The sequence below is a fragment of the Canis aureus genome, chromosome 31 (assembly GCF_053574225.1).
Source record: "Canis aureus isolate CA01 chromosome 31, VMU_Caureus_v.1.0, whole genome shotgun sequence".
NCBI classification, from domain to species: Eukaryota; Metazoa; Chordata; class Mammalia; order Carnivora; family Canidae; genus Canis; species Canis aureus.
Genome location: NC_135641.1, coordinates 30762185 through 30774788, shown reverse-complemented (window position 1 = coordinate 30774788; position 12604 = coordinate 30762185).

The following is a 12604-nucleotide window of genomic DNA, read 5'->3' as shown; positions in this document are numbered from 1 at the left end:
TGCCTCACTCATTTGAGATCTCTTGATTGATAGTCTTCCTTCCAAAATGCACATCTACTAGTAATATTTTCTCTATCCCTTTAACAAGAGAATAATTTGTAAACAAAAGGGATCAGTAACTAACACTTGCTTTTCTCTATTATTAATGACTAACCAAATGGATTTGAAAGGAGATGGTCTCTTCATTTGGTCTTTCAGGTACTGTAAACTCTAGGATTTATAGAAGGAGGCACCCCCGCCCCCAGATTTCTGATGAACAAGGTCTTTTGAACCAGGCAAGCTTCCTGCTGAAGAGAAAGGATAGTCATAATTCTGAAGGTGAGATCCTGACATTTCTCCTTTGTGAACCTGTCAAATGGATCATTCTAGGACATTATTTCCTCTATGAAAGCAGCAAAATGTAAGAACATGTCATATTATGCACATCCCATGTGTTTCAAGGATAAAAACCATGAGGTTAAATTGAAGAATGCCAAGTCCACTGTTTCTTCTAAATATAAAATATGAAGTTATTATTATTAATAAGTTTGAAAAGTTGCATAACTATTAGTAAGCAAAGTTCTCAGCAGCTCAATCAATGAAATGCACACACTGTTTCAGTACTCACCCTAAGTGAGGGATTTTTTTAAAGATTTTATTTATTTATTCATGAGAGACACAGAGAGAAAGAGAGGCAGAGATACAGGCAGAGGGAGAAGCAGGCTCCATGCAGGGAGCCCGATGTGGGACTCAATCCCAGGTCTTCAGGATCACGCCCTGGGCCGAAGGCAGGTGCCAAACTGCTGAGCCACCCAGGGATCCCCTTTAGAGGGATCTTTAGCCAATTATTTTCCTTGCTTTTCCAGGCTTTAGATTACATATTATTTCTTTTGTGTGTGTGGAGGGGGGAAGTAAATGAAAGATTCAGAACCCTGAGGGACAAACATAATTCAAAAGTCTTTTTCAGTAGAACCCCTTTTGCTATCTATTCAAGGTAACATTAAATCATAATCTGTAATGCTATTCCCGGATTTTTTTCCCTCTGGTCCCAAAAGTCCAAATGGGGACAGACTCCTAACCTTTTACTTAAAACCAAAATGATTCTCAGTAGACATTCGATTATAACTTTTCTTTCTCACTTAGATACTGAAAGGTCAACTTTATTTTTTAATAGAAATATCACAAAATAGCAAGCCTCTGTAAGTTTTCGAGACATAGAGCATGTTATAAAATTTTGTAAAATGCCTTTTTAAAAAGCATTAACATTTATTACATGCTATTAACATGTAATAGCTGCTATTAACATTTTATTTTATTTTTTTGAAGTATAGTTGACAATGTTACATTAGTTTCATGTGTATAATATAGTGATTCAGCAAGTCTCTATGTTATTCTATGTTCACCACAAGTGTAGCTACCATCTGTTACCATACAACACTATTATAGTACCATTGACTATACTTCCTATGCTATACCTTTTATCCCCATGCCTTATTCATGCTATAACTGAAAGCCTGTATTTCCCTCTCCCCTTTATCCATTTTACGTATCCCCCAATCTTCCTTCCCTCTGGCAACCATCCGTTTGTTCTCTGTGTTTATGGGTCTGTTTCTGCTTCTTGTTTGTTCGTTTTGTTTTTTAGTTTCAATGTGTAAGTGAAATCATATGGTCTTTGTTTTTGTCTGACTTATTTCACTTACCATAATATCCTCTAGGTCAATACATGTTGTTGCAAATGACAAGATCTCATTTCTTTTTTATGGCTGAGAAATCCATTGTGTGTGTGTGTGTGTGTGTGTATACCATGTCTTTATCCATTTGTCTATTGATGGACATGGGTTGCTTCCTGCAAAGTGTCTTATGCTTGCATTAATTCCCTTGTGTTAACATACATTATCCTTTGAGAATGAGATATCTTGCATCTACAGCTCATACCACTTTCTTCTGGAGATAGGTTCCAGATGAAAGAAGTAGTGCCACATGGTAAATAGCCAAGAATTTTGGTCTGTGGATGTAGGATTTTTCAAAAAGTACCTTCAACCTTTTTCTTTTGCTGTTGGGAAAAATGGCCTTAAAGATGACCATGCACTGTATTATTAAGGATGTAAATATTGATGTCATTTTATTTTATTTTACTAAGTTTTGGCCAGTAGGATGGAAATAGAATGATGCATGCAATTTTGGGTCACATCTTTGAGAGAAAGAAGTATATTCTCCCTTTCCACTTACCCCCTTATTTTACATATTTTTAAGATTTTATTTATTTACTCATGAGAGACACAGAGAGAGAGGCAGAGACATAGGCAGAGGGAGAAGTAGGTTCCCTGTGGGAGCCTGATGCAGGACTCAATCCCAGGACCCTGGGATCATGAGCTAAGTCAGACATCCAATTGCTGAGCACCCAGGCAGCCCAATATTACTATTATTTTAAAGACAAAGGTAGCAGCAGCTTAAAGAAAGTAGGCATTTCTCTGGCTCACTTTCTTAACAATGTGGGTGGAAATAGCCAAGGTGAGTTTGGTGGCTACATGGGGTTAGGGATCCAGGCTACTTTCATCTTCTTATTCTACCCTAACATGCAGATTCCACCTTGTGGGCCAACATGACTACTCTAGCTCCAGCCATCACACTTGCATTTCAGCTGTTGGGAAGGGGGTAAGTGGAAAGGGAGAATATACTTCTTTCTCTCAAAGATGTGACCCAAAATTGCATGCATCATTCTATTTCCATCCTACTGGCCAAAACTTAGTCACATGACTACAACTAAGCAGCAAGGGGAGCTGAAAAAGATCAACTTTACCTAGGCAACCATATGACAAGCTAAAAACTCTATTCACATGTAAGAAGATGAAACTGGAAATGAGGAGACAATTGGCAGCCCCATCCCCATGTCTGAGCAAAGAAGGAAAAGAAAGAATGAAAGAATTAGGGAAATTAAGAAAGAGAGCAAAAAAGAATGGGAGAAGGAAAAGTCTGAGGTTGTATTGATAAAGGCAGGCTATATTTTATGGTATTTCTCATTTTCTGTTGTTCAGTCACTTCTAGACTTTTGAGTTTATTTCTTATCGCTGCTATTTGCAATGCTATGTAACAGACTTAAATCTCTGCTTATGTCTTCTCAGTAGCTCTTAATTATTGAACTCCACTCAAGGAATAAATATTTGTGAGTGCTTTCAGCAAACCTGAAATTGTAGTAGGTGTTAGTCGTACAGTGGAGAACAACAATAATTATCTGTCTTCAAAGAATGATATCAGAGTTTGGGAGGGGGAATAGACAAAATAATTAAACAATGATTAATGATATAAAATGAGAAGTACTATGGGGAATTATAATGGCATAGAGGTGAGTGCCCAGGTTATGTTGGGGAAAGAATAATTTCTCTTATTAAATTCCTTTCTGAATAAGATACCCACAGAAGTCTATTAGAAGGAGAATTCTTTTTCTGGATAGCATTGATCCCAAGAATGTTACACTAGAGGCTAAAGATTCAAACTCATTTAAGTGAATCTAATGAAACAACTGTATCTTGACTATCTATTGTATCTGAGGTACTGGGCCAGACCCCTGTGAGCTACAAAAGAGATTTAGAGATGGTCTTGCATCTTAAGTAGCTCACACCCTGGTGAAAGAGACAACAGTGGAACTCAGGGCAAATGTGATCAAGAGCTACAGTAGAGATGTCCACAAAACCTAAGGGGAAAGTGAGACAAATTCTACCTTGGTAAGGTCTCTAAGCCTTTGGGGAGAACATGGCATGTTTAGTGGGCCTTGGCTAATGTGATTGGGTTAAAAGGGTCTTTTGGGAAGACAGAGCTGGAACAAAAGGCAGAAAATGCAAGGTATGTTTAAGGACTGACATTCAGTCATATGTAACAGATGGGGTGGAGGTGGGGCAAAGGGGTATCTGGTAACCCCAGGGGCATGCATAACAGATACTATGGAAAGGCAGAAGGCAGATGGGGGAGAGACTTGATCACAATGCTAAGGAAACTAATTATGGAGAAGAGAAATCTCAGGGCAAGGAAACTAGAGGAGGCTTTAACATTGGCCAGACAGAGAACATCAGATTGGCCTTATCATATTGAGTGTGTATTTCATGTTTGGGAATACATACTTTGTGTTGTGGGAAGTACACAACATAGGAGGAATCTAAACACCCAGATTGAAAAGGGAAGCGCCCAGGAATTAAAAAGTATCAAGAAGATCATGGAGATGGAACAGCTCATGAAATCAACCCCATCAGATTTTTTATGAACACCTGGGCTCCCCTGGGCCTGCATAGGTGTGATCCTAAACAGATTATTGGACTATGAGAACTGATCCATGGACTGAAACCATGCTGGTCCCTCACTGGTCGCTGGATGGTACACACAGTCACAGGTCTGAATAACCCCGCAAAGACACTGAATATTGGATTGTTGTTGGAGCTACAAGCCACAGAAGGCTGGCTGGAACTTGTGAACTGAACCCAGTCAGGTCAATTGCCTGCTAAAACAAAAATATCAACATTTCTCATAGGATTTAAGTCTGACCTCAAGTCTCATTACATACATTTAGAATGGCAAAGGTTCAATCGAAAACTACTCATTGTACAAAGATCCAGGAAAATGTCAACTCACAGAAGAAAAACAACGTGACAGGTACCACTGCTGAGATGACACAGATTTTGAAATTATAACTTTTAAACAGTGATTATAGAAATGCTCCAAGAAATAGCGGGAAGCAGTCTTGACATGAATGGCAAAAAAAAAAAAAAATAAAAAAAGAAATGAATGGCAAGATAGAAAGACTCAGCAAAGAAATAGAAAATATTAAAGGAACCAAATGGAAATTTTAGAAGTGAAAATTACAATAACCCAAACAAAAAGCTCTCCAGATGGACCGAATAGCAGGCCTTAGGTAATAGAAGAAAGAGTGAGCACATTTGAAGACAAATCAATAGAAATCGTCCAATCTGAACAACGGGAAAAAAAGATTGGGAGGTGATAGGAAGAGCAGAGCCCCTTTCTCCCATGGGAGAATATGGAAAGGTCTGATAGTTCATGTCATCAGTCCCAGAAAGAGTGTTGGAAAGAGGAAACTTCAGAAAACATATTTGAAAGAAAAATGACTGAAAGTGTCCTAAATTTTAAAATTGAACAACAGAGGTACAGGATAAAAGGAACAAGGCAAACAAAATGTCATAGAAGACAACCAAGGATTGCAAAGGTTTTGAACATATGAATGCCCGATACTGCCCCTTACTTATTGTGTGACCTGGAGGGATTTGGCTTATCCTTCCAAGTCTCAGCTTCATCTGTAAAATGGTTAGAATAAAACCTACCTGAAATAAGGCTATCATGAGGACTAAATGCATGAATCTAAGTAATGGTGAGCACCATTTCTGACTCACAAGAGGTACTTAGTAAATTATAGCTTTTTAAAAAGGAGGAGAGTGGTCAGCAAAGATATAAAAAATGGTGAGGACTGAACAGAGGACACAGGGTTTTGAAAGGAGATCTGAGATGATTTTGGTAGCATGGCCCAGGCGAATACAGACATTAATAAAAAAGTGAAAAGAGTATGTGAAAGATACACACACACACACACATATAAAGATAAATATCTGAAAATTACTAGATTTTCTACATACTAGCTATAAACTGTGAAGAAACATAAAGGGAAAAATATTGAATTCCCAATAGCAGCAAAAGAGATGAAATGCCTAGGAATAACTTAACAAGAAATATGAAAAATTTATATGAATAAATGACAAGATTTTACTACAAGATATAAAAGAAGGCTTCAATAAAAAGAACCATACCATATTCTTGGATGGGAGAACTGAATATTATAAAGATGTCAATTCCTACCAAATTAATTTATAGTTATAATATAACTCCAATCAAAATCCCAAGAGGGTTATTTTTGGAAAATAACAAAATCATTCTAAAGTGCATCTAGAGGACATTAGACAATATAACTAATACATTTTGAGGGGGGAAAAAAAGTAGAGGTGTGGTGAGAAGGGATCAGCTTTCCCAGAAAGTAAAAGACAACAGAAAAGAACAGTAATGTTATCAATTTGTTTCTACTGTTGGCACAGTTTAGTGAAACAGGATAGACCAGAAATAGCCCATGGAATATATAGAGTGATGATAAAGACAGCATCACAGAACAGGTCGCCAGTGAAGGGTTCTCCAGAGAATGGTGCTGGATGTCAGTGGGGGTGGGAGTGGGGTCGGGGTCAGAGGAACGAGTAGAGAGAAGCTGTTTCCCTGAGTGTGTGTTTCTAGGTACAGGGTCCTCAACTAGAATCACGTTGCCCACTCCCCTCCCCAGCCCTGGCTTCCTCCTTTCTAGGAGAGGTGGAGGGAAATACCTGACTGATGAGTGTAGAAACAGAAAGGAGTCCAGGTGGCTCAAACCCCTCCTTCCTCATTTGGATCTGCCCAGCCTACAGTTAAACTGGAGACCCCCACTCTGCACTGGGGTCTCTTAATGAGGGAGTTCCTGCTCCTGCCCTTCTGGGATTTTCTGGGGCAGCTGAATCCAGGGAGGAGGTGTGTTAGCAGAGTGCTTGGGCTGGTTAGCTAAAATTACATCAGCTTTACAGAAATAAGAAAACAACATCTGTCCACGTTATATCTTTGTCTCTTAAGTAGTTTCTGACTCATGAGGGGGAAATGGTGTTATTTGTTCGTCCAGCTAAAACTGCAAAAACGAACATTAGTGGTTGGCTAGTTGGAGGAAAAAAATGTATGTAGTAACAACATGTGCCATCTGAGTATATGAATGAAGATAACTTTTATAAATCTCAAACTCAAATTAGAAACTAGAAGACAGTATCAAATTTCTGGATCAGAGAAGACTCTTTCAAGGGTGAAAGCAAATGCAAAGATTCCAAGGGCAAAGATACATGGCTCTAACAAGATTTTTTTTTTTAATATTTATTTACGACAGACACACACACACACAGAGGCTCACAAGTAGAGGGAGAAGCAGGCTCCGTGCAGGGAGCCTGATGTGGGACTCGATCCTGGGTCTCCAGGATCACGTCCTGGGCTGAAAATGGCACTAAACCGCTGGGCCACCAGGGATGCCCCCTAACAAGATTTAAAAACTATGTACTGGGGCACCTGGGGGGCTCAGTCGATTAAACATTGGACTCTTGATTTCAGCTCAGGTCGTGATCTCAGGGTTGTGAGACTGAGCCCCACATCAGGCTCCACTCTCAAGGCAGAGTCTGCTTGTTTCTCTCTTCCTCTGCACCCCCTTCTCAAGTAAATAAATGTCTTTTAAAACAAACAGAAAAACAGTGAATACCTTTAAAAAGACAAAAATGAGTGAAAAGGCAATCATCAAATTGGAAAATTACTTTTGCTAAATGTTACACGTAATTACTACACTGAATTTATCAAGTGCACACACAAAATGTTTAAGAACATGAATAGCTCAATAGATGAATGAGAAAAAACATTAATAGGCAATTTGCAAAGAGACAAGTACAAATAGCTAATGAATATGTGAAGATGTTATATATAATATGAATGATCAAAGAGATGCAGTTAAAATAAACACTGTTCTTTGTCAATCCAGTTGGGGAAGAAAAGATAAAATGAGAACACCTAGTCTTGGTGAGGGTATGATGAAATGATCACTGAGACTAGGAACATAAATCAGTACAACTTTTCTGAAAAGAAATTTGGCAAAATTTATCATAAATCTTAAGATACGTATACCATTTGATCCCAATAAATCTAGGAATCTACCATAAGGAATTTGCAGAGGTGCAAAATAAAGATTTATGTCTCTAGGTTTTTATGACAACAAAATAAATGGAAAAATCTATGTATGTCCAACACTAGTATAGGTTAAGTACATTATTATATAATGGAATATAAAATAGCCATTAATATTAAGCTACAGAGGGCAGCCTGGGGGGCTCAGTGGTTTAGTGCTGCCTTCAGCCCAGGGCCTGAACCTGGAGACTGGGGATAGAGTCCCACGTCGGGCTCCCTGCATGGGGCCTGCTTCTCCCTCTGCCTGTGTCTCTGCCTCCCTCTCCCTCTCTCTGTATCTCTCATAAATAAATAAATAAATAAATCTTTTTTTAAAAAAAGATTAAGCTACAAAGAGCTTTTAAAAATTACCTAAAAACATAACCCCCCCCCCAAACTTACAACTGTGTCTGTTAAAATTATTTACGGCAGCTTGTGAATATATTGAAAATTCAGCAAGATTGCCTAAGTTAGAAGTAGATGAAGGAAACAGTCCAAAAAGAGTACAGACAAAATAAGAGCTGGAAAAAACGTATTGCAAAAATTACTCAAGTTTGAATGTTGGCTATGGGTGAGCCACAAATCTGGCTCTCTGCAAATTCAAAAAGGAGAGGTGCTCTAGAACCTCGCAGGGTGGAATTTGTTAGGGAGGCAACATGAAATAAATACAAAGATGGTTAGGTATGATTTAAGGCACATGTGAGGGTTAGCAGTATGATTGTGTGGTGGATCCACTTGGCAGACTCTCAGCAGCCTGAAAATAGCAGAAACCAGAGCATCAGAGGCTGAAAAAAATGAGTGTTAGCTAAATTGAAGTTTAGAAACTGACACAGTGAAGGTAGGAGAAAGCCAGGTGGTAAAGGCATGTGGAGTGCTTGTGTGAGCCATCATTTATTCATTCAACAAAAGGAGTAAGTTATTGCCACATGCTGTGTGCCAGGCACTGTCCTAGTTATTCTTAGGGTACATTAGTGAACATAACAGAGTTCTCTAACCTCAGGAGTGGGGTGGATAGGGGACACAGAATAAATAATAAAGACAATACATCTGTGTGGTTAGGAACCAAAGAAACCATGGAGTAAGGTATAGGGAATTGGGAGTGTGGTCTGAGGTGGATGTGGGTGTGTGTGATCAGGCAGTGAAGAGAGGAAGGAGGTCTGGGAGTGAGTCATGAAGATTTCTGGAGGAAGAAATCTGGAGATTTCTTCACCAGGGGTGAAGGCCTCTAGGCCACCAGGATCTAGAATGGGCAGTGAGGAAAGAAAAGGGCTGGCAGGAGAGATTAAGAGGGTCTAGGTACAGTTCTTGAAGGAAAGAGAAACAGAGAAATCCGGAAGCTCTGCCAAGAGTGGGAAATTCCTGAGCTTGGAATCTTAGACAGTCCCAACCCTTATCTTAAACCTACTCCTTTTCTTCACAGAACTATTTTTAAGTTTTCCAATCACACCTGTCTCCAGATGTATAGCCCTTTCCCTGCCTTGATTTCAGAGCAAGTGCTATGTGGGCATAGTGAAAATTAGGATTTTATAGGAGAGAACTCCTTGATAAGAAAAAATTTTAAAAGAATTTCACACATTTGAAAGTGCCTTCTTCAGAGTTTTAAAAATAAAAGAATTGTAGAGCACGTAATTGTACAAACAGGATGGTCACAACTTTGTCAGGTAATGACATGGTCCACAATCTTATGCACAGAACAAAAAGCAAAGGAAAATGGAAGAAAACACCAAATTATCTATTGTGATCTTCGGGTGATGGCACCATGTGAATTCTTCTCTTCCTGTTTCTTCTTGTTTTTAAAATATTTTTATAATGGCTGAAGAACCTTTCACCTAACAACAGGGAAAGCCCTGCTAGAAAGAAAGGAAGTGCAATGGATGAAGGACACAAACAGATAATTAACAGGAAATAAAAACAGTAAAGGTAGTATGAAAATGTACTCAATATCGCCATAACCAAAGAAATGAAAATCGAACATTCAATAATTTATCTGCTGTACTCATTACACTGGCAATTTTAAAAAGTTCATAATGTGGAACTGAAAAAAAAATCAACAAAGAAAGGTTCAACAAAATTTTCTAGAACTAATGGAAATAGAAAGAGCCCACTGAATAGTCATCAACATAGATGAAAACAGACTCCTATCAAGACATCGTCTCATTCAATTTCATAACATGGGGATGTAGATACGATCCCACAAGTTTCTAGAGAGAAAAGAAAACAGATTATGTAACAAAGGATGATGAATCAGAACAGTTCTGGATTTTTCACCAGCAAACCTGCAAGCTAGAAGAAAATGGAGAACTGTCCTCATATATATCAGAAGCAAAATGTTTTATAATCTATAATAATATACCCACCAAGCTATCAAGCAAATGAAGAGGAGGACATTTTCAGGATCTCATAAATTTACCTCTGATCCATTCCTTTTTTGAGAGAGGCTACTGAAGGGTGACAGGTGTGCACCACAAAAATTCAGTAGTAAACCACACACAAAAAAAAGTTGCTGAAGGAAGGGACAGGGAAAGAAGAACATCTTAGGGTGATGCTAACAAGGATCCCCAAATGGCAGCCAGCTCTGATCCGAACAAGTTAGGCAGAAGTCTTCGAGAGAAAATTCTTTGGGAATATGATTTGATAAATTTCTCATGCTTCCAAAAGTCTTGAAAGGAATTTAGGTGATTAACAGAGAACTTTTTGGTTGAGTCAGTAGTAAGTATGTTCAAAATTAAGTAAATAAAAATAAGTAGTTGTTAATGCCAGGGAAAGCACCAAGTTGTAAAAGAGAGAATATAAATCATAGGATAACATCTGACTCAGTCTGAATAATGTCTAAATCATCATCAGAGTGTAAACACTGAATATCTCTCTAACCAAAGTTGTGATGTAATTCTATTGGGAGAATGGAGGATTAGGAAGGGACATGTGTTTGGTGAGAAAAGAAAGTGACATCTTTTCTTTCCACAGAAGGAAGTTAAAACATAATACATAAGTCAGGTAGATACCTCTTCTCCCTTTGGGTACCCTTACATCTAGATGGAAGCTACCAGAAAGGCAAACAACCTGACAGTGAAGGTGACCCAGTGAGGATAGATAGCAGAGTGGAAATACAGAATCTGGGTCTTTGGTGACCCAGCACTGAATTAACCAATTCTGGAATCGCCCACCATCTACTTGGTATGCAAGGACCTTACTGATGACACTGTGAACGTCTATAGCTTCCACATTCAAGCACTTTGCACAGCTATCCCCACCAGTTGGCACATCTTCTATACAAGAGTTTCTATAAAATTCTAAAAATGAAGAAAGAGTCAATGTTAATGATAAAGATACCATGTTATTAAGCTCTGACAGTGTGCCATGTCCTCAGGCCACCTGAACTGTGATAGCCCTTTCAGACTATGAATTTTCTCCTTGTGCATACATGGAATTATTGAAAGAAAAAATGACTTATTTCAAATAGCCCCCAATGATTGTATAGAAGTTTATACTTTTATTTTTATTTATTTATTTTTTAAAGATTTATTTATTTATGATAGACGTAGAGAGAGAGAGAGAGGCAGAAACACAGGAGGAGGGAGAAGCAGGCTCCATGCCAGGAGCCCGACGCAGGACTTGATCCCGGGACTCCAGGATCGTGCCCTGGGCCAAAGGCAGGCGCTAAACCGCTGAGCCACCCAGGGATCCCGAAGTTTATACTTTTAAAGAAAAATTTTGACACACGACAAGTTCCTATTCTAAAGAAACACTCTGTTATGTGCTAGCTACTTCAGGAGTCAGAACTAAAAAATGAATATGACCATTTGGATTTCTACAGGGACTTTTAATTATATAAAATTACCAAAAAATATGGTCCTTAACATCACAGGACAAGAAATAAATAAGTAAAGATGAAGACAGGTGAAATTGAAAAAAAAACATAATCACAAGTATTGTAACTAATCTTATCAATATGTTTGCTGGTATTGGTAGAGATTTAAGGAAACTGACTTAATCTCTAACCACTTATCTCGAGTAGCCATAAAGGAACTCATCTATAACCCATGACAATAGCTTATGACTTTGAGCTCCTGGATGTGGTGGGTGCTATATTCAGTACATTATGTGCATCTCTCCTTTTCATTTTCACGATTATTTTAGGAAAGGGGTATTATTATTATTTTTCCCATTTGGTTTAAGAAAAGTGTAATTCATGGAGGTAGGATTTAAACGTAGTTATGCTTGGTTCCAGAGCCTGAGTCCTTAACTACTGTTCTATATACTCTTCCAGTAAATGTGAAGAAACTGGATGTTAAATATGCTTCAACCATTTTTGAATAGATTTCTATACTAAATATGCAGTGTGGGCTATGTAGATGTGGGTCAGGGGTTCTCTGATTATTCTCTGGTATTCCTCTCAGCTCCTGCTCTTTATGCTCAGATATACTTGACCTTGGGCTGGATGTACCATGTAAACATTGCTTTTACATTTGTTTGAGATTTTAGTATTCTTTTTGTAGTCTTCTATGTGCTCACCAAATCGCGATGTCTGGTGTTGATCCCACGCTCCCATAGACCAAGGTGTTGTGTCTGTCTCACTTGCTTGTTTCAGAGTTGGATCAGAGTCCTGAGTTTTGCCAATCATTCATCACAGCCAGTAGGTAAGAAAAATGAGTGATCAGGAGGGCCTCAGTGAGGGGTGATGATCAGACCTTGCTCAGGCATGGAGCCTGGGAGCTGTCTGAACCACGTGCCTCGGCCAGCAGAGGCCCTTTGGGCACCACACACAGAATCACGGACTGAATTCTCCTGTTATGGCCACTGTTAGCCTGCTACCCTCCAAAGATTTTTCGTTTCCTTGCCAAAGAATCAGTACAAAAATGGCTAG